At 44.6% G+C, this 19,228-nt stretch overlaps 1 non-coding gene across 1 annotated transcript; it reads left to right on the top strand.

Moving 5' to 3' along the window:
* Positions 1-2,942: 2,942 nt before the first annotated feature.
* On the top strand, positions 2,943-3,014 carry Trnah-gug (transfer RNA histidin (anticodon GUG)). Its single transcript has one exon. It is a non-coding gene; the product is annotated as a tRNA-His (tRNA).
* Positions 3,015-19,228: the final 16,214 nt, after the last annotated feature.

Below are 19,228 nucleotides of genomic sequence, written 5' to 3' on the forward strand. Positions count from 1 at the left end.
GCTTGGCCTCCAGCCCAGTGAGGGATCTGACTGTCATTTCCCCACCCCCAGTGAGGCAGGAGGCTAACTGAAAAAAGGGACGAGGAGGAGAAAACAGAGCCCAGTCTGGGAAAAGAGGGAGGAGGGGTGACAGAGGAGACAGGGCTCAGCTGGGAGGTGGGGACCCTTGCAGTCCCTGGCCCCTTGTCAGCCCCCTTTCCTCTGCTAGAATCCATTATGAAGGGCCAGGAGGTAACAACTCCATCAGAGGGACACCACCGCAGTCAGGCAGCAAGACTGTTACTCTAACAATGAGACCCCGGTAAACATCAATCTTCTGCTTAAAGACTCAGAGAAGGGAGTCAACAGTTAGTGTCTTTGGAAGCGAAATCCATCATTTCGGGCCCCTCACAAATGAGAGAGGCTGGTCATCTTGGAACCTTTGCCATTCAAGCCTGCAAACAATTTGACCCACAGTGTGGTCTTATAGTCTGGTCTTATCATAGTGTTCTTCTTATAAACAAAGCTGTATGAAACACTTACTCAAGAAAGAGAAATTCTTCTCCACACTCGTTCAGCTTCAGCCACGCATCCAAAAGATCAATCCTTACATGCGTAATGCATGTTCCCATGGGCAGGACAACTAAGGTTGCAGACATGGAGAAGTCAGCAAAACGACAGCACCTGTGACCTCCAGGAGAAACACAGACTGAAAGACTGAAATGGTGGTGGCTATTCCTCTCTGAAAGGTTCTTTTTTTTTTTTTCTGCAAGATTTTTATCTTGGATTGCTGTCCATGAACGGATTTCTTGAAGTTAACTTTGTGGCATGTCAGAGGAAAAAAAAAAAAAAAAAAAAAAAAAAACCTTGAACGCCACCTAGCTCAGTCACCCTGGATCGATGGGTGAGCAGCCCAAGGTCACACAGGAAGAACAAGTGGAGAGGGCACTGGCCCTTGCTTTTTATTTTACCTTCTTTTCAATAGAACTCCATTTCGGAAGTTGTAAGGAGTCACAGGAAATGGAAGCTCAGACTGGGCGGGCTAACTTTAACTGTTGTCAAGGGAGAGACTGGGTGGTGTCAAATACATCCAGGGCTCCAAGAAGATAGCGGAGTGGAGATGAGCTTCTCATTGCAAAATGCTCGGTCCCCAACAACTCCTGATGGCTGCTTAGTGACTATCGCATATAGTTCAAAACCCATATTTCTCGCCCCAAGACTTTGACCCATGGGGCAAGGACACATGGCTCAGCTGCTCCAAAGACTTTTTTTTTTAACTTGCTCATTTCAGGATCTCCAGAGCTGTTTCCATTTGCCAAGCAATGAACATCACTCAATTCTCAGTCAGCTCCTGAGAGAAATTGTTCCCTCAGCCTGGGTCCCTGAATGAGAAGAACCTGTCCTGGCATGGCACAAACAGGGACAACTTTATCCTGGGCATTGTCGCGTGGTCTATCCCAGACTGACAGTCACATGAAATGGTTTCCAGCAGCTAATGGAATGTGTTTATTTAAACTGTGACTGCAGCGCTTACCATGTGACAGGCCTGTTTTAAATATTGACATGTATCTGCCTATCTGTCCTCAGGACAGTCCTCTTGGGGAGAAGCCATTGTGATCCCTACATAGAAAAGCACAGAGGGTTACAAAGTGGCCTCCTCCCTCCAGTTTATTGGTGACAAGCTGGAATTCAAACAGAATATTAGTCCATAATTTGTATTATAGGGATCTTTTTCATATAATAGTATTTTCAATTACAAACTGACCATAGCAAGAACAAAGAAACAAACCAAAACAAACCACAAAGGTTTGGGAAACTGCTATTTCCTATTCACCAAGAGACTTGTTTTGTCCTTTCTCAGCCTGGTGACCTGACCTGCTATGTTCTTTCACCTTTGACCTTGCTTCTTACACAGACCATTTGGGGCTCAGGAAACTGGGCAAGAATATTCTACCACACCACGGAAAGAAGATGTATTGGTGAAAGTGTGAAGAATATAGAAAGATAGAAGCTATAGGAGAGGGAGAGGGAGAGGGAGAGGGAGAGAGAGAGAACTTTTGTGTCTGAATCTTACCTCCAGAGACACTCTCCCCCAAGAAACCAGGGAGCCCCTAGCAACCAATGGCACATTGATTTGGCGCTCCACCCACCATGCCAGCCAGCCTCAGCCAGCTGCACCTAGGTTTCCAAGGCTTAAAAGAGATAGCCCAATAACAGCCCATTCTATAGTAACAGACTCTTTTGTAGGCTTTCTTGTAAGGTTCTCAGCCCTTTAAATACCTTTTGGAGAATAATTTTTATAAAATAATGTGTACTAAATCTCCCCTGAAGTGTATGAAGCATGGATCCTAGCATCTTCCCTCCGATGGGATGTCGGCGCTAAGGGAAGCCCGGTTCCTTTGTGCCTTTAAACCAGTGAACTGGGAAAAGAGTAGCTTTGGGACCAGCAGGCTTGGAGGGATCCGTGCCTCATTTGGGATATATTCTGTTTCTCTGCTTGGAAAAATTAGCCCCTCAGAGCCTCTGAATTTCAGGGCATTTTGTCTGGTAGTGCTACCTTAGCATGTGGAAATAGACAAACACCGAGACTCCAATTCATGCAGTTCAGGGCAGCGTAGTAGGTGGACTGCACAGTGGGCGGTGCAGCCTTCGCTGAAAAACCAGCGCGAAACCATGAAGCAGTCAGCCCGTGTCTGTCCGCCTTGTTACCTTGATTACCATTCCACAGACAGGGAATCCAGTTTCTCTTCTCCTAGGACAACTTTCCCAGCCAATGAAGAAGGCGGAGCTGCTGCCATGCTGGCTTTGGTGCTGGGCCTCTCAATCGAGGACCAGAAGCGCAGATCGTCTTTGGCACTATCAAGAAAATGTACACACTTAGGCAATAGATGGCAGTGTTTCCACAAATTTTAATATTGCAGTTGCCTTTAAAGGAAGCTTGCTGCTCAGCTCGTCAGTAGCTCGCCGTGATCGTATAGTGGTTAGTACTCTGCGTTGTGGCCGCAGCAACCTCGGTTCGAATCCGAGTCACGGCAGGAATGAGGAAGCTTTTGGAAGAAAAAAAACATGCGGCCACATGCTGTATGGTACCCAAGCCACATTTTGCAAGCAGACAGAGAATAATGAACATCAATAAAAACAGGAAAGAGCACAAATGCTTTAAACTTTATGGTGAGGACATCTATGTAGTTGCTTTATTAATGCACCAATCTTGCTGCAAGTGTGTTGTATGGGGATTTTTTTTATTTGCATTGACGGGTAATATGATAAAACTGGAGTGTAGTGGGCATGTAATTATTATTAATTACAACTACTTAAGCTGTGCTTTGAGCAGACTCGTCAAGTCTGCTTGCTTTTGAGCCTTGCCAGGGCTATACAGTAATAACAGCCCTGAATTATTTGGAAAGATGTCAGCAGGAGATGTGGAAATCCTGTTTAACCAGGCATGAATTGTTGTTAGGAGGATTTTTTTTTCCAGGATGACAGAGAGAAAATGAACTGTCCCTTATCAGTAATTGCAGGAAACATTTTGTTTCTATGATATGAACTGCCTGTAATTTAACTTCCCTGCATCGGTGGATAATGTAAGAAGCCAGTTGTTGCTCAGAATGAGAATCTCTGAAGTGGGCATTTGGGTCTGATAAAGGGCATATTATAAGTAGACAATAGGGCTCAAGCCATAAATAATGACCATATATGGCAAAACTTTTTTAATGCCATTTTCCAAAAGACTGGGGTTTGTATTGTAAGTGACTAAATGTTGAATTAATGTGGCTAACACGGCTTTAATGGGCTTTTCTCCGGGACTTAAAAGCACGAACAATACAGCCTGGAAATGTCAACTCTAAGTGTGTTATAATGAGGTTTCACCGCTCTCCAGTCGAAGCAGTCGTGTTTTAAATAAGGGACCACGAGAAGATCCTATATTAACACCCAAGCACTTGTCTCCTCGACGACTTAGCAATAGAGTACAGGGTTAAAAATATCCAAAGTTGATCAGGCCAACTTTCAGCCAGGGGGTTCTTAGAAAGAATATTCCAGAAGAACTAGAGTCAGTGTCCTTCCCCCCTTTTCCGAGCTGGCGGTCACTGTCTGACTAGGAGCCTAAACACACTGACCTCACAGCACCCTGATATGAAAGCAATAAAATGTGTTTATTGTCCCCTCTAAGACTCTATTGCTAGACCATTTCTCACTCTGAAATCTCTTCTTACTGCTGACGCCCCCGCCCCCTTCCCACTCTTCTGCCCACTTCTCCAAAGGCTCTGGCCTCCATCTCAGGCGTGCACCGCCTTCTCGGCCTGCCAGGACTGAGGCGACTTCAGGAACTGTAGTCAGAACAGGAGCAGCCATCTGAGTTCTTCGTATTTTAGTAAGGGTCTGAAAGTGCGTTGAAGTGCCCATTGGAGGAAGGGCCCTATGTTCACCAGAATTCAGCGATTACAAGTGACCAGATCTCAGCCTGTGCACGAGAGAGACATGGCCGCAGTGTGGGTTTAGGAAGCTTCAGGCACTGTGGGGGCTAGGGTACTGAAGAGAACCAGAGCATGCTGTCTCCATCCCATATGTCTTCCTGAACAGTGCTGCGATTCTCTGAAAGTCACTTCTATGTAGCTGGCAACGTGCCGGGGCCTGCCCTTTATATCTTAAGCGTTGCCTGCAATGGGGGTCGCCTCTGTTTCGTTTCCAGAATCCTGCGGAGGATAAAAGAGGCTTATCTTTACTCTGAGTCCATTGGCTATGTCATGTGGACAGTCATGTAGCACAAAAGAGAGGCCAGCCTTAGAAGGAGAGAACGGACAGTCTTGGAGCCGCTACCCTCTCTCCCTGTTCTGTGGAGAGCATCAGTGGCCGGCTGTCTTCTTCCACAGGCCCCTGAGTTTGCCTCCCACAGCACTAGCGTGTTTTCTGCTGTATTGATCACTTTTCTACCTCTATGACAAAAAGCATGATCAAGGGAACTTATTAAACAAAGAAATTATTTGGGGGCCAGGGTTCCAGAGGGATAAGAGTCCATCGCCATCACGGCCGAGAAGCATGGCGGCAAAGGTGGCCAAAACAGTTGAAAGCTCACAAACTGAACCAAAAGCTGGAAACAAGGGAGCCAACCGGAAAGAGCACTTGACTTCTGAAACCTCAAAGCTCGTCTCCAGTGACATTATTCTTCCTGAGCCTGATTAGACAGGGCCACTAACTGGGTACTGGGTATTTAAATGCCGAAGAATGTGGGGGACATCTCATTCAAACCATCACAACTGCCTTGTTGTAAATGAAAGTAAAGGGGGAATAGTAAGACTATAATTAGCCTGGGCCTGACTTTGAGCCTGAACATGCAGTCTAAACAGACAGCATTTCAAAGTCCTTCTTCTCTGTCTTAGCCAGAAGAGGGCCTTCTTGTGCTGGTGGTTGTCTCTCTGCCAGTGAAAACTGCCTAAGTGAGCCAAGTTGTCTACACTCTCTCATGAAAAGAGTGGGAGATGACTGGGAGAATTAAAAGAAGAATGCGCCCACAGATAAAAACTACTTAACCCATATGGAAAGGCAACGCCGGGACCCGTAGGTTTGCAGCAGTAATATCCACCCTATCCTTCCACGACCACTTAGTACCCCATGCGCCATTCGGTCTCCCTTGGTAGAACCCTCAGAGTGAGCTTCTGCTAACAAAGGGGCTCCACATCACAGATTTCAGAAATTTAAAAACTATGATACAGTAGAGTCCAAACCAAGGGCAGCCCAAGCTGGGGTCCCCAGGGTGGCTGCATCGGTACGCATGTTTGCAGTCCCTGGTTTTGCCTCTTGGTGTGGTTTCCGTGATTAACACCATGAAAATCAACGGTTGCTTTCGTCAACTGTTATTAGTACTACAGTTCCTTCTTGCTGTTGTGAAAAGGTGTCAAGCGTTCATCTTAAAAACAATTTAGGTCAAGTTTGTTTGTAGCAATGCTAGAGCCTGATTTCTGAAAGACAATGAATTCTCGTATTTAATGACCTTAACATGGAGACACTACCTGCTTTAATTTTTATAGAAAGCATTTCACAAATATCAAAAGACCCCATTAATATCTCCATGTTTCCATGTTTTCACAGTCTATATTTCACTTTTCAGGGGCAGTTTTATATATATATATATATACATATGCATATATATGCATATATGCATATGTATATATATATTTTTATATATGGAGGGAGAGAGAGAGAGAGAGAGAGAGAGAGAGAGAGAGAGAGCGCCTGGGCCAGTGTTTGTTGGTGAGGCAGGTAACTGTGATACAATGTTTCAAAAATTACCTCTCTAAAATGCTAACTGCAGGTAATTTCAGGGGAAATAAATTTCTAGCCCTGAAAAAAAAATATTTGAGGCTTGAGTCCTGTTTGTGGTCAGGCAGTAGCTTTGAAAGCTATAACTTTGCCAGGCGGTGGTGGCACATGCTTCTAATCCCAGCGTTTGAGAGGCAGAGGCAGGAAGATCTCTGTTAGTTTGAGGCCAGCCTCATCTACAAAGTGAATTCCAGGATAGTCAGAGCGACATAGAGAAACCCTGTCTTGAAAAAAGAAACAGAAAACCCAATAGTAGTAGTAGTAGTAATAACAATAATAATTTAATTTTTTATGGAAGAAAAGATAGAAAAAAGGCTGCAGTTTTTAATCAATGTCATTCTTTTACTTTTTCCCAGGGAGTCAACCACAGTGTCAGAAGGATATTTGTTTGATTGTTGTTAATCTGACTTTTAAAAAATGTTTTATGAGTTCTTTCATTATGGTCACCACCCTACCTTTCTACCTTCATTCTTCATCCACCCAATCGTGTGCGTGTGTGTGGTGTGTGTATGTGTGTGTACGCGTATGTGTGTGTGTGTGTGTGTGTGTATGTGAGCCAATCACGTTATTCCTGGATATGTGGCCTTCTACTGCATCTGTGTGGTTGACTCAGAGAAAATTAACGGGGCCTTTCCCAGCAGCTTGCGCTTGCCGGAAGCTCCGTGGTTAACATGGGACTTCACACTGACTCCCCCTCCGTGAGGGGATTTGCTGGGTCTGAGATCTTGCGTGCACTGTCACAACCTCAGTGCGTTCATAAGGACAGCTGCCCTGATGTGTCTAGAAGATACTTTCTCCCTGAAGTAACCACTGCCTTGGGCTCTTACACTCTTTCTGCCCCCTCTTCCTCAGTGATACCTGAGCTTTGGGAGGATCACTGAGGGGCTGTGGTCTAGATGTTAACTTGAGGGCTGTGTGTTCTGCAGTTTTGTATTTTCTGTGCCTTTGGGCTGTAGTTGGGGCCGAATTTAGAGTATGTCTTAATTTGCTATGTAACCTAAAACTTTATGTCCCTCATATTGGTCTGTCTGGGTGGTCTATTAGAGTCTGTTCAAACACCACAATAATTTACCTATGTAACTGTAGTTGAGTGCCTGATTAAAGATCCAGAACTTGCTTCATTACTACCAGCTGTAGCCAAATGCTCACTCTTGCTTTAGTAATGGAGTCAGATTGATCCCCGTGATTAATGAGTGAATAGGGTTTATATCCTATATATAGTTCTGCTTCTATTTCAGATAACTTTGAGAAACAAAGGAAATCAATATTTATTGTCTGACCAAACATACATTGAACAACCCCAAGTAGTTTCTCGCTTTAAAGACACCCTCTGTTTTCCAATTATGAAGGATGTATTTTAACTTATTTTTGCACAATTGAAATTCACCAATCCATAAAAAAAAGATTTATTAAGACAGGCACTGACAAGCTAGAATTCACGTTCAAGGTGCAGGGCTGAGGCGAGGAGGTTGTGGCACAGGTGCCCTGGGGATGCCCCAAGGCCCAGCGCAAAGCTGCAGCTGGAGAGGCAGCTGGTGGTGGCTTTGGTGAAAGCTGGCACACATTCCGCTGTTGTGCTTCAAACTCAAGGATACTAAGCTAAAGTGTAGGCCATTTCTCCCTTTGCACCTCTACCACAGGAACCGTGATCTAGAAACTTCTAACAGCACCCCTACCTCTTCTGAGATGTCACTGATAACTCAGTGGCTGACAATATGGAACGGCTTAGAAATGTTGGCCTCCAGGAAAGGAAACTTCAACAAAAACAGAACCAGAAATAAAGTGTAAAGAGACCGGGATTAACCCCCACCTCTGCGACTTCCCTGCTTGACTTTAAACTTGACCTCTTTAGGGTTTGTTCACCAGCAAACCACGAGTAGTTTTATAGCGAGATAAAATGATATGAGTTGGCAAGATGGTCCTTTGCCTCCCTTCCCCTCCCAGGAAACTGTTCTGAGTGATTTGCAGGGACTTCACAGCACTCAAAAATCGACAGCCTATCAACAAAAGGCCGGCCTCAGCCTCGGCCACGTTGATTGGCAGCAGTTCTGTGACATGCTCTCGCCTCAGTCGTTTAACTACATCGGGAAGATGACTGCTGTTCCCAGTCCTGAGGAAGCTGGGCTTGGAGGCCCCTTTCAGGAGAAACAAAGCACAAATTGCCACTAGATGGCACTGCTTGTCGTTCATCAGAGATGAAGGACTCCTCTCCATTCTGGGAGGGAGGGGCCGTTTCCACACAGTACTTCAAGATCTGAGAAGCAAACAGACCCCACCTACGAGCTGGGGGAATTCCCTCTGCAGGTTCTCTTTATCCAGAGGTGGTTTTAAAGGAATATATTGTGTTTGGATGTCAATGTTCAAAGGCTCCAAGGCAGAAAATTCCATTTCAAAAGAAAGTGTGATGAATGAAGCCGCATAAATCCCGCCGAGCTGGAGCCATGTCAGGGATCACACCACACAAATCAGAGACTCCGAAGCCACGCTCCCTTTCTTCTGTTCCCATTTCTATGACATTGCAGCCCTCGCTTCCTCTTTTCTTCTTTGTCATTGGGTGAACGCACATATCCCCAAATCCAACACAGGAGGGATTGTGAACAGAACTCCTAGCTGCAGCTGGCTTCAAGCTTGGGCCTGGTCCTTTCCTCTTTCTTCTTCCCTGAGAGTTCCCAAGACACAGACACAGTCTCACTAACTGTCTATGCCACCGGAGTCAAGGCTGAATCTTCACACAGCCCAGTCTTACTTAGACACAAGGCTGAACTGAAGGATATTGTAGGTCTATACTAGAAGGCTTGTCAATGAGGTCTTGGGGTATTTTTAGAGTGCTTCACCAGGAACTTTACCCCCAAATCTTGAGTCATGTGCTTCTGTCTCTTCAGAATCTCCCACTTCTATTAGGTATGACACGTGCCCCATGCTCGCCTTGAGCTATTCATCCAACTCTACACTCTTGACTTTCTCTCAGGCCTCCCTCGCTCACCTGTGCCTTCCTGTGCTGGGAGTCCTCTCAATGCACTAGGGAGGCGGTCTCCTCTGTCCAGTCTGCCAAGTCTGCTTCCAAGAATGAGTCCCACTCCCAGGAGACAGAAGCAGAAAGGTTCCCGGTTATCTAGAACAGGGGCAGAGTGCAGTCTGGTTGCTAAGCATTCGAGTCCTAGTGTTAGATGCCTATATTTAAACTACAAGCTACTTGATGGGTGACCGTCGGCCAGTTATTTAGCCTCTTCCTGCTTCTCTTTGTCCACCTATAGGATGTGACTGGTAGATACAGAGGGGATGTGTGGGCAGCCTGAGCTAGTAAGACAGCTGTACAGAGGATAGCGTAGTATGGATAGAAATACTATCATCATCATCATCATCATCATCATCATCATCATCATCATCATCATCATCATTAGAATTTGTTCTTTCCATTTTTTAATTACTGTGTGTGTGAATAATGTGTATGTTTTGGCACATGCACCATAACATGGGTGTGGAGATCAGAAGACAAATTTTGGGGGGTGGGGAGTTCTATTCTCTCTTTCCACCTTTTTGTGGGCTCCAGAAATCAAATCAGGTTTTCTAAGAAAGCACCTTTACCTGTTGAATTTTCTCGATGGCCCGTAATTATTAGAATTATTACCACTATAATATGCTCAGCACAACGGCAAGGAAAGAGGAGAGACGACTGAACAAAATAGGCATATTTTTGCCTTAATAGAAAAACAAAACTCATCTGGCACTTACAATCCAGTAAAAGATTATGAAAAGCAAAGCCAGGAGAATGCGAAACATATGCGCAACCATTTAACTCCTAGCTGGGAAACTAGAGATATCTTCCTTTTATCACCAAGATCCCCAAAAGATGCAGAATTGGTCTTTATGGAGATAACTAACAAATATCAAGCGCTCTGGCTCTTGTCTGAGAGGGACAGGAAGAAGAGAGACTTGTTCTACTCTCGCGGCCTCAACTCGGTTCCGATGCCGCATGATCTGAAGGAAACTCAGCATCCTCGTGCGGCCTGAGGAACTTGCACCTTCAGGAGTTGTCTGAAATCCTGGATACTTTTGAGTGCCTGTGACATGGCAGGGGCACATACCGCAACAGTCAGAGCAGCAGGCAAAAAGAGACAGACACCCCCCCCACACACACACACAACACTCCGTGGGTGCTCTCTGAATGTCTAGGTTCCTCTCCAGCTAGAGGGGTGGTGAGCAGGGGCGCCAGCCATTCTACCACATCCAGCAGGCTTGATGGGTCAGCTGGGTCAGGAGAGTATGAAGTGCATCCAGCACTGAAAAAGTAACACCCCCCTTTTCTGCTCTTAAGGAATCAAAACTGCCTGGTTTAGCTCATGCGCTCCATGCACACAGTAGGAAGCAGTGTGATGCTGCAATGATAAAGACAGGGCTTTCAATGAGCTTAACGTCTCTAGGAGGAAACGGACGTGCAAGCGGGTCATAATCCAACAAACCGTGTCATCTGAAAGGTACAGGGAAAACCCCGCGAGAGCACAGGACCCACGGCCAACAGAGAGACTCCAAAGCTAGGCAGGGAACAAGCATGCAGGATGAACATAGAGAGAATCAGGCCATGATTACGAACATTCTCAAGCCATGAACAGAAGACTCTGTTTTCCCTTCTACAGTAAGTTTAAGCTTTTCCAAGTCACAGTTCAGGAGGAGCTGGGACTGCTCAAAGCCTGGACCACTCCTTTAATCTGCTGGCCAACTATCTCCAAAGCATTTAGCCAGGTGTAAGGCAGAGGAGGAAACAAATGGCTGAGTAAAGACAGAAACAAGAGGGGAAAGAAAGAAAGGAGTCGACCCGGGAGGAATGACTTCTGGGAGCCCTTCATTCTAAATCTTACTTCTTTTCATTTTCTCCTTTAATAAGAAACAGAGAACTCTCAACAGATGAATCTAAAATGGCTGAAAGACACTTAAGGAAATACTCAGCATCCTTAGCCATTAGAGAAATGCAAATCAAAACAACTCTGAGATCCTATCTTACAACTGTAAGAATGGCCAAGATCAAAAACACTGATGACAACTTATGCTGGAGAGGTTATAGGGTAAAGGGAACACTCCTGCATTGCTGGTGGGAGTACAAACTGGTACAGCCTCTTTTGGATGTCACTGTGACCATTTCTCAGAAAATTAGGAAACAACCTTCCTCAAGACCCAACAATACCACTTTTGGGTATATACCCAAGGGTTGCTCAATCATACCACAAGGGCATGTGCTCAGCTATGTTCATAGAAGCATTGTTTGTCATAGCCAGAACCTGGAAACAACCTAAATGCCCCTCGACCAAAGAATGGATAAGGAAAATGTGGTACACTTACACATTGGAGTATACGACGCAGCAGAAAAAAAATAATGACATCTTGATATTTGTAGGCAAATGAATAGATCTAGAAAACATCATACTGAGTGAGGTAACCCAGACCGAGAAAGACAATTATCACATGTACTCACTTATAAGTGGCTTTTAGACATAAAGCAAAGAAAACCAGCCTACAAACCACAATCCCAGAGAACCTAGACAATAATGAGGACGGTAAGAGAGACATGCACGGATCTAATCTACATGGGAAGTCGAAAAAGACAAGATCTGCTGAGTACATTGAGAGCAGGGGGGCCATGGGAGAGGACAGAAGGGGAGGGGAGAGGATGGGAGGGGAGCAAAAAAAATATAGCTCAATAAAATCAATTTTAAAAAAAGAAAAAAGAAAGGCACACAGGTGAATTCCCTGTAGAGTGTATCCTGAGATTTAGGACCTAAGAGCATTTCATTCATTCATCCCTTCATTCATTCATCTAAATGAGTGCTTATTGAATGTATATTGAGTACATCGAACTAGGTGCTATTCTGTGTGTTGGGGGAAATACCGATTGCAGTTAGGCTTCTGCAGTGAAGTGACTCCTTCCCAGTAAGCTGGAAACTACGACAGTGCATTCAGACTTTTGTCGCAGCTGCAATTAGGCTCCTAACAAGTGTCTTTAGAATACCCACCTCGGGATGCAGCAATGTCTGCAGATCCACACTCAAACTCACACACATACACAAAAAGTACAGCTCTTTTCTATTGTTTCTCTTTCCTTTCTCATGAGCCGCACTCTTCGGGTGAGTAGGCAAATGCGTCACTAAATGTCCAGGCAAATTCTAGTTCAAGCCACAAATACAAATATGCCACGTGGATAGTGCTTGGTCTCAGTTGTTTTTGATGTTTTCCCCAGTTCACATGGAGTGCTGAGCTGGGCCAGGCAGAGGGCAGCAGGATTCTCAAGAGTCTCACAGGGGCCCTGTGAGTGGGCCACAGAGCACGGGCCATGCCCCTGTTTGTACTCTTGACCCACAGTCATGGTGGCAGGTGTGGTGTGCTGGCTTTGCTCTCCTTTGTTGGGGTCTACTGGCCCATCACGGCTGACTGCTCCTCTCTCGTCTTGGCCTTCTGAAGGTATTGGAAATAGTTGAATGTCCTCCAAGCCATATTCAAAGTCAGGGAAGGGTTGTGAAATTAAATTCCAAATATCAGCTCTGCCTGTCCACACCAGAGGTCTCCTGGGGAGGAACCAAGCACTCTGACCCCTCTGTGTTTTGCTAGTTCTCATCCTTCTTTTGCAGAAGGGGCAATCGGATCCAGTTTGACCTATTTACTTTCCCCTTTCCACGTTGTCTCCACAATCATGGGGCAAACATTGCCAGCACCAAAAATGTAGTTTTCCTCCTACTCCCCTTTCTATCTAGATATCTCTTACGTAAAATTCTATATGGTCCCCAAAACTTATGCCCAGATGCATCTAATCAACAATAAAACAATAAAAAAACCGAGAAACCCTCCTTCCCCCTCTATGAAGACTATCTTGCAGAAAAAGCCAAGAATTCATCTACCCCCCCCAGTCACTGGGCCAGTGAACCCCATGGCCCTGGTCCATGAGATATAGCAGCAAACAATGATTAGAGAAAAAAATTACATTCGCATATTTAATATCCACAAAGAGCATACCACTTTTTAAGATAATAAAATTTGTATTTCTTTGTCCTCTAATTGAGCAGTTCAAGGAATGCGGCTCTGCAGGTCCCCTCTGGGTAAACTGTGGCAAGATTTTCAAGCTCAAATAGGTCTTGGGAATGCTGAGTTAAAGTTAACTCTGTTTATTTAATGTGAAGCCATCAGAGCCTGTAATATGCTAATGTGGTCCGTGAATTTTGATGCGGTGTTTCCCAGACATTGCTGCTCACAGGACAGTTGTTTCACTTGTTTATAAGTCCCGAAAGCTTTCATCTGCAGAATTCCTGAGTGGAAGTCCTTGAAGACCTGTGGTCCTTAAAATCCTGACTGTGGCCATCACTGCATTCCTTCCTCATTAAGTAAGCACCAGCAGCTTCAGAAGAGCGGCTACTTCCAATCTGTTTCCCGCCTTTTTTTTTGTTTTTTTTTTGTTTTTTTTTTGTTTTTCACTTCCCCCAGCCTGGGCTTGCTTTCCAGCTACAGTTACCATAACATCAGGGTGGCAAGCATGAAGTACCTGGGAGTTAGGCGATAAATGACTAGAACTTAAAAGACTTCATCCCAAAGCAAACAAACAGGCGGGGACCCTCCCCCTCCTTTGCCAAGTGGAAGAATCAAAGGACCAGATTCCCAAGCCTCTCTGGGAATTCTCTAATGGTGACGCCGGCCCCGCTTACCCTTGTGAAGGATGGGAAATGGAAGATGGCTCATAGTTAAGGAATGCAAAATAAGGATCTCATGACTTTTGATATAAAAATACATATGGTGTAAGATTACTGCCCAGTTCCCCACAATAAGAAAGAATGCTAATATTCCCTGCATGTGGGAACAAGGAAAGCAATCTGGGTAGACGGAAAGCCTGGATCAACAGGAACGTTCTGGCCAAACAACTTTGCAGAGAACATACGATCTTAAAATAGGTTCTGTAAAAGGAACATTACCTAAGGAAAAAAATAATCAAAACTCAAGGGACATGGATGAGTTTCTAGGGAGGACATTGATGGATGAGAGGAAATGGCAGGGGAGAGCCATAGACAGCCAGGATAATGGGCCCAGTGACCCTTTCGTCTTCCTCAAGCTTTTCTCCTGTCCTTGTGTAAATAGGGAAGCCTGCCCTGACACACAGAGTAAAATGTGTGTGTGGACAGGAGTGGTGGTGCGGGCTTCTCGTTCAGCCATATGTGGGTTGAAAAATATAACTAACAAGGTAAAAAAAAAAATCATCCCGTTGTACATTTCTCTGTGAAAAGGGGATTTGGTTACATGTGTGGTGTGGGCATAACAAAGCTTCCTTCCTACAGCCACAGGAAAGCAGTGAGGAGCAGTGGCCCCCAAAGGAGCCAGATTTTTGGACATTCTGGGCTGATGTGTCCAGGAGCAATAAAACATTCTTTACAACGAAGGTGAACACTTTTTACCTCTAACTCCTGCCACTCCTGTCCTGCACATCTTTTCCAAAGTCAACCATGATGTATGAACTATTTTCTAAGCCAACTTTCTCTGACGACCAGTTGGTAGCACTATAAATATAGCTATAAAATACGGCTACTGGTATGTGGGCATCCCTTTTCCTAACAGAAGATTCAGTCAAGATGGGTAACTTGAACTCGCATTAATCCAAGCATCTCTTACTTACGAAGTAAAAGTCACCCATACTAAGGTGATTGCTTCTGAATACTCAGAACTTTGGAAAAGCCTGACTTCTTCCAGACCAGGTTGACGATTTGGGTACCACTATTGTCTGTTCCTAACACACTACCCATCCATCTTCTCCTTACTACTGCTTCCCAACACAAGATTATATGTTGGTGAAGCCAGGAGAACAATGTACTGTAGCCCACTGGCCACAGAGATAGTCAGCTGATTCAGTCTGAATGAGTTTGGTACTGTATTTTGGATATGGCCAAATCTAAACCAACCAAATCCTTCTTCCGGATGTCTTGGGTGGAAAACGAGGAGATTGTCTATTCTAAGACCTTAAGAAGTCTTACTGTCTTCCTAAATCTCAAGAGTTTGAAACATGTGTTTATTCCATGCAAGTGAATAATTCCCAACAAGTCAAAGCTCTTGGAAGATGAGATAGAAGCCTCAGTTTCTTTCTCTCACTGCATACGAATGTTTACAAAAAGCACTAGAGTGCCAGCCCTTAAACATGGCAGTGATATGTTCACCTTTGAGCAGACTATGGCCTGTTGGGACAAATAAAGATTGATGACAGGACCTACCTAGTGAATTTCAAGTTCTCACTGTTCTGTAGGAAAAGTAGCCCCAAACAAGAAGCCTAGCAATTGAGGGAAAGGGAGGTCATGGTAAGCAATGAGGATGGGGTGGGGGATTTGCCTCGTGCTCATGGGTGATGGTTGGCTTTGCAGAGCTGGTGGCTACTTGATTTTTAAGATGTCTGTTTTCCCTGTTGCCTAGACTGACATCAGTCTGGTCATTTGGTACTATCAGTCAACACTTCTTGTTCTTCATTCTGAGGCTTATGAAGTAGCAAATGCATAAGACAAAATTTTACCTAAATAAAATAAAATTTTAGGCATAAAAATAGGACAAAGAACTCTTAAGGGGGAAATCAGTTTTAATTCTACTCTGATGTCTTTTTTTTAAGATTTATTTCTTATGTATACAGTATTCTGCCCGCATATATCCCTATAGATCAGAAGAGGGCACCATATCTCATTATGGATGGTTGTGAGCCACCATGTGGTTGCTGGGAATTGAACTCAGGACCACTGGAAGAACAGTCATTGAGTGCTCTTAACCTCTGAGCCATCTCTCCAGCCCCCCTCTGATGTCTTTGAAAACCTAAATATATCAAAAACTCTGACCTAATCATGAAATCCTACTAAATCAAAATTCACAGAATTATTAAAACTTTGGTAACGGTGTGATGTGGAGAACATAGACGTTTGATGAACGAAGGTAGAGATTTACCAAAATGAATCGATTCTGTTACGCAGTCCAGCACTGGCCCAACCCTCCTAGAAGATGCTTTGCTTTGTTGGAAAGTTTCCAAGTGTGGCGATGCCACTGGCCGCAGGTTTCTAGCAGGTAATTCCCGTTTGTGCCCTTGCATTTGTGTGTGGCTATGGTAACTCGGATTGAAAGCCCACCGTCTTATCTCCTTCAGTGGAGAGCTAATCCAATTATCATTTTCACAGCACACACAACGCATTTGCTGTCTCCCGTCCCAGGTAGCCTCTGAATGGCGGGCTTCTCATATGAATGGCTGTGCGATTTATCTTGTGGAAGAACACGCATATTCTTTGTATTCGGGTACCACAGCTGCTGGCTCTCTCTAGCATTTCTTTACACGCCTAAAGTCATCTCATCTAATAACAATCTTAATAATTAGTATACAAATCTTCGTTGAATCTTCTACCTGCACTTCAGAATTTGGGAAGTAAAAGGTCATTTCACTTGATGTGAATATTCTTCATCTCACTTAACATATGATAAGAATTGTCTTCTCCTATATTTGCGAATTTATATTTAGGAATGCTACAGTTAGTCCACAAGATAAATACCTTTCTTTTTTTTTTTTTTGCCAAAGACCCAAAGTCTTTAAATTATATGAGAATACTCTACAACACAACAGCTGAAGGCAAGATATGAAAAAAAGAAATCAATGCAATTCACTTATAATTAAGACTAAGTTAAAAAATGAAAAGAACTTGGCTTACTCTCAGTGGTGCTGGTGCTGCTGCACTGTCATCTCCGGCTTATATAATTAGTGAAAGCATGTTAATTGAATTATGGCAATTAAATCTGCCTTGAGACTAGAGGGTCCCTTCTGATCGAGAAGATTGTTGTGGTGCAGTAGCCACTCTCCCCTGTAGGAAAGTCTGGGGCTCTGTCTCATCTTGCCCCTTAGTAATTCAGCTACCACGCTGTAGCCACATTTGGATTTCTCTGGTATTAATTATCCACTTTGTGGGTTGTTGGGCCTCGGATTCTTTCCTCCTTTCTACGGGGTTACGGGGTTGACGGCATCAGTGTGTAGGTTGAATCCCAAGAGGCCGTGCGATTGACATCTGTGATTTTTTATTAGCACATAGCTTCATCAGAGAAAGATAAAGCAGTGGGAGGAGATGAAAGTATTTGGGGAGTTGATACAGAGGGGGCGATGATCTCTTCAGCCCTTTCTTTAATAACGCCATTGTTGATTGAAGTATTGAGAACACACTGAAGCAGAAGTTCACATGAGTCCAGCGGTGTCTGAGAACTGTAATCATCCAGGTGAGCCCCTCTTTACGGATGCTGCAGAATGAGAGAGGCGCATGGACCTGGGGCCTGACCCTAACCAGTACTAATTAAGTTGCCCTGGGAAATTTCCTTCTTCTCTGGGAGTACAAATTAAGCTACAGAACGAGCTCACCACAGTCCTTTTAAATTCCAAAATTCGGCACTTCGGGCCTGTTCACAAATTCAGGGTCCTATTTTCTAAGGTTTCAAGCACGGCTTGTGAGCCTCCTACTCTCAAGTTTTGAGGGTAGAATATGTGTGGACCAATCCGGTTGGCAGGAAGCACAGCTTCTAGAACCGCCGCGCGGATTGGCCTTGAAAGGCAGAGCGCCAAATTTCCAGATGGGGATCATATATCCAGGTCCCAGAACAACTTCCTGGGGGAAATTCCTTAAGCTGGGCCAGTTACTTCGTTCCACAAACCTCACTAGCTCCCCGCAAAATATGGGGCCCTTCTTCAAAATAAAGAGTTTTAAAATGATAGTGGCATAGAATCGGACCTAACACATCCGCGAACTCCGCTTTTGGGCGTTCTGGTCCGGATGAATTCTGTCTTCCAGGGCTGAACAGCAGTGTTCTCTGCTCAGGGCTCCCTGAGTCTGAGGGGCTTGCTCCAAGTGAGTCTGCTTTTCATTCAGCACGGTTCCCTTCTTGCTTTTTCTTTCTTTCTTTTTTTTAAACAATGTTGCTAGCTGTATAAATATTTTACAGTTCCCCTAAGAAAAGTTTCCAAGGGGCCCATGTTGAGGGGGGAAATCTTTGAAAGGATTTTTCCATAGCAATTAAAATCTTTCAAAGCACCAAGAACTCCCCGGTCCCACTTTCGTACAACAAACCTCTGGGCTTTTTGCACTGTTTGGATGGCTCTGGGGCTGAAAGTAAGCCAGCCTCTTTGTTCAGTGATTTTGTGGGTTTCCGATAGACATTTGGAATTTAAATTCATTAGATCCACGGCAGAGCTGTGGATGGAACCGGTGGAGGGTTTAGCAACGCTGTGATCAGAAACTTTAGCTCCTATTTCCTGTATCTCATTTACAGGGGTAAAATGACTATAAATCAACCCAAAGCTCATTTTGGCTTCCCAGATGAAGTCGAACGTACACTCTGACTTATGCATATACCATTTTTAGTTAACGCACCAATAAAAATAATTGTGCAAGCCTAAATTTGGAAGTGTTCCCAGCGTTTATGACAAAACTTAATAAAGCCAGGCGCATTGAATGTAATACGGGAATTTTATTGAAATGAAATTAGTCCATCATGTAAGCGCCATAGTTTCTTCAGATTTCTTGAACTTCATATGAGAACTCTCTTGGGGACCCTAACAGTGTCCTGCAAAAATTCAAGCGCAGTCTGCAGACGAAGCCTGCAGTGGAGGTAGCTTGGCCTGCCCTGAGCTGCATTGCAGCAGCCAGACATTTCTTCCAGCATGACTCTGTAACCCCGGGGTGTAGGCAGCACATACTCAAAACACAGGAGTCCTAGAGAGATGGGAGTGGGGGTTCATTTGTAGTGCTAGGAACAGCAGCATGTGCCAGCAACCTATTACAGAATTTCCCTGGGGAGCAGCAAGGCTACAGTCGATGTGTCCACAGCCGGGTAGTGTGGTTGCTTGCCTATATTTAGAGATTAGAGCCGAGGGGCTGGGAGATGCTTTCTTTGGCTGATGGGCAGATGT

This window comes from Alexandromys fortis, unplaced genomic scaffold, assembly GCF_014885135.2.
Source record: "Alexandromys fortis isolate MF-2015 unplaced genomic scaffold, M_Fortis_MF-2015_v1.1 scaffold_64, whole genome shotgun sequence".
NCBI lineage: Eukaryota > Metazoa > Chordata > Mammalia > Rodentia > Cricetidae > Alexandromys > Alexandromys fortis.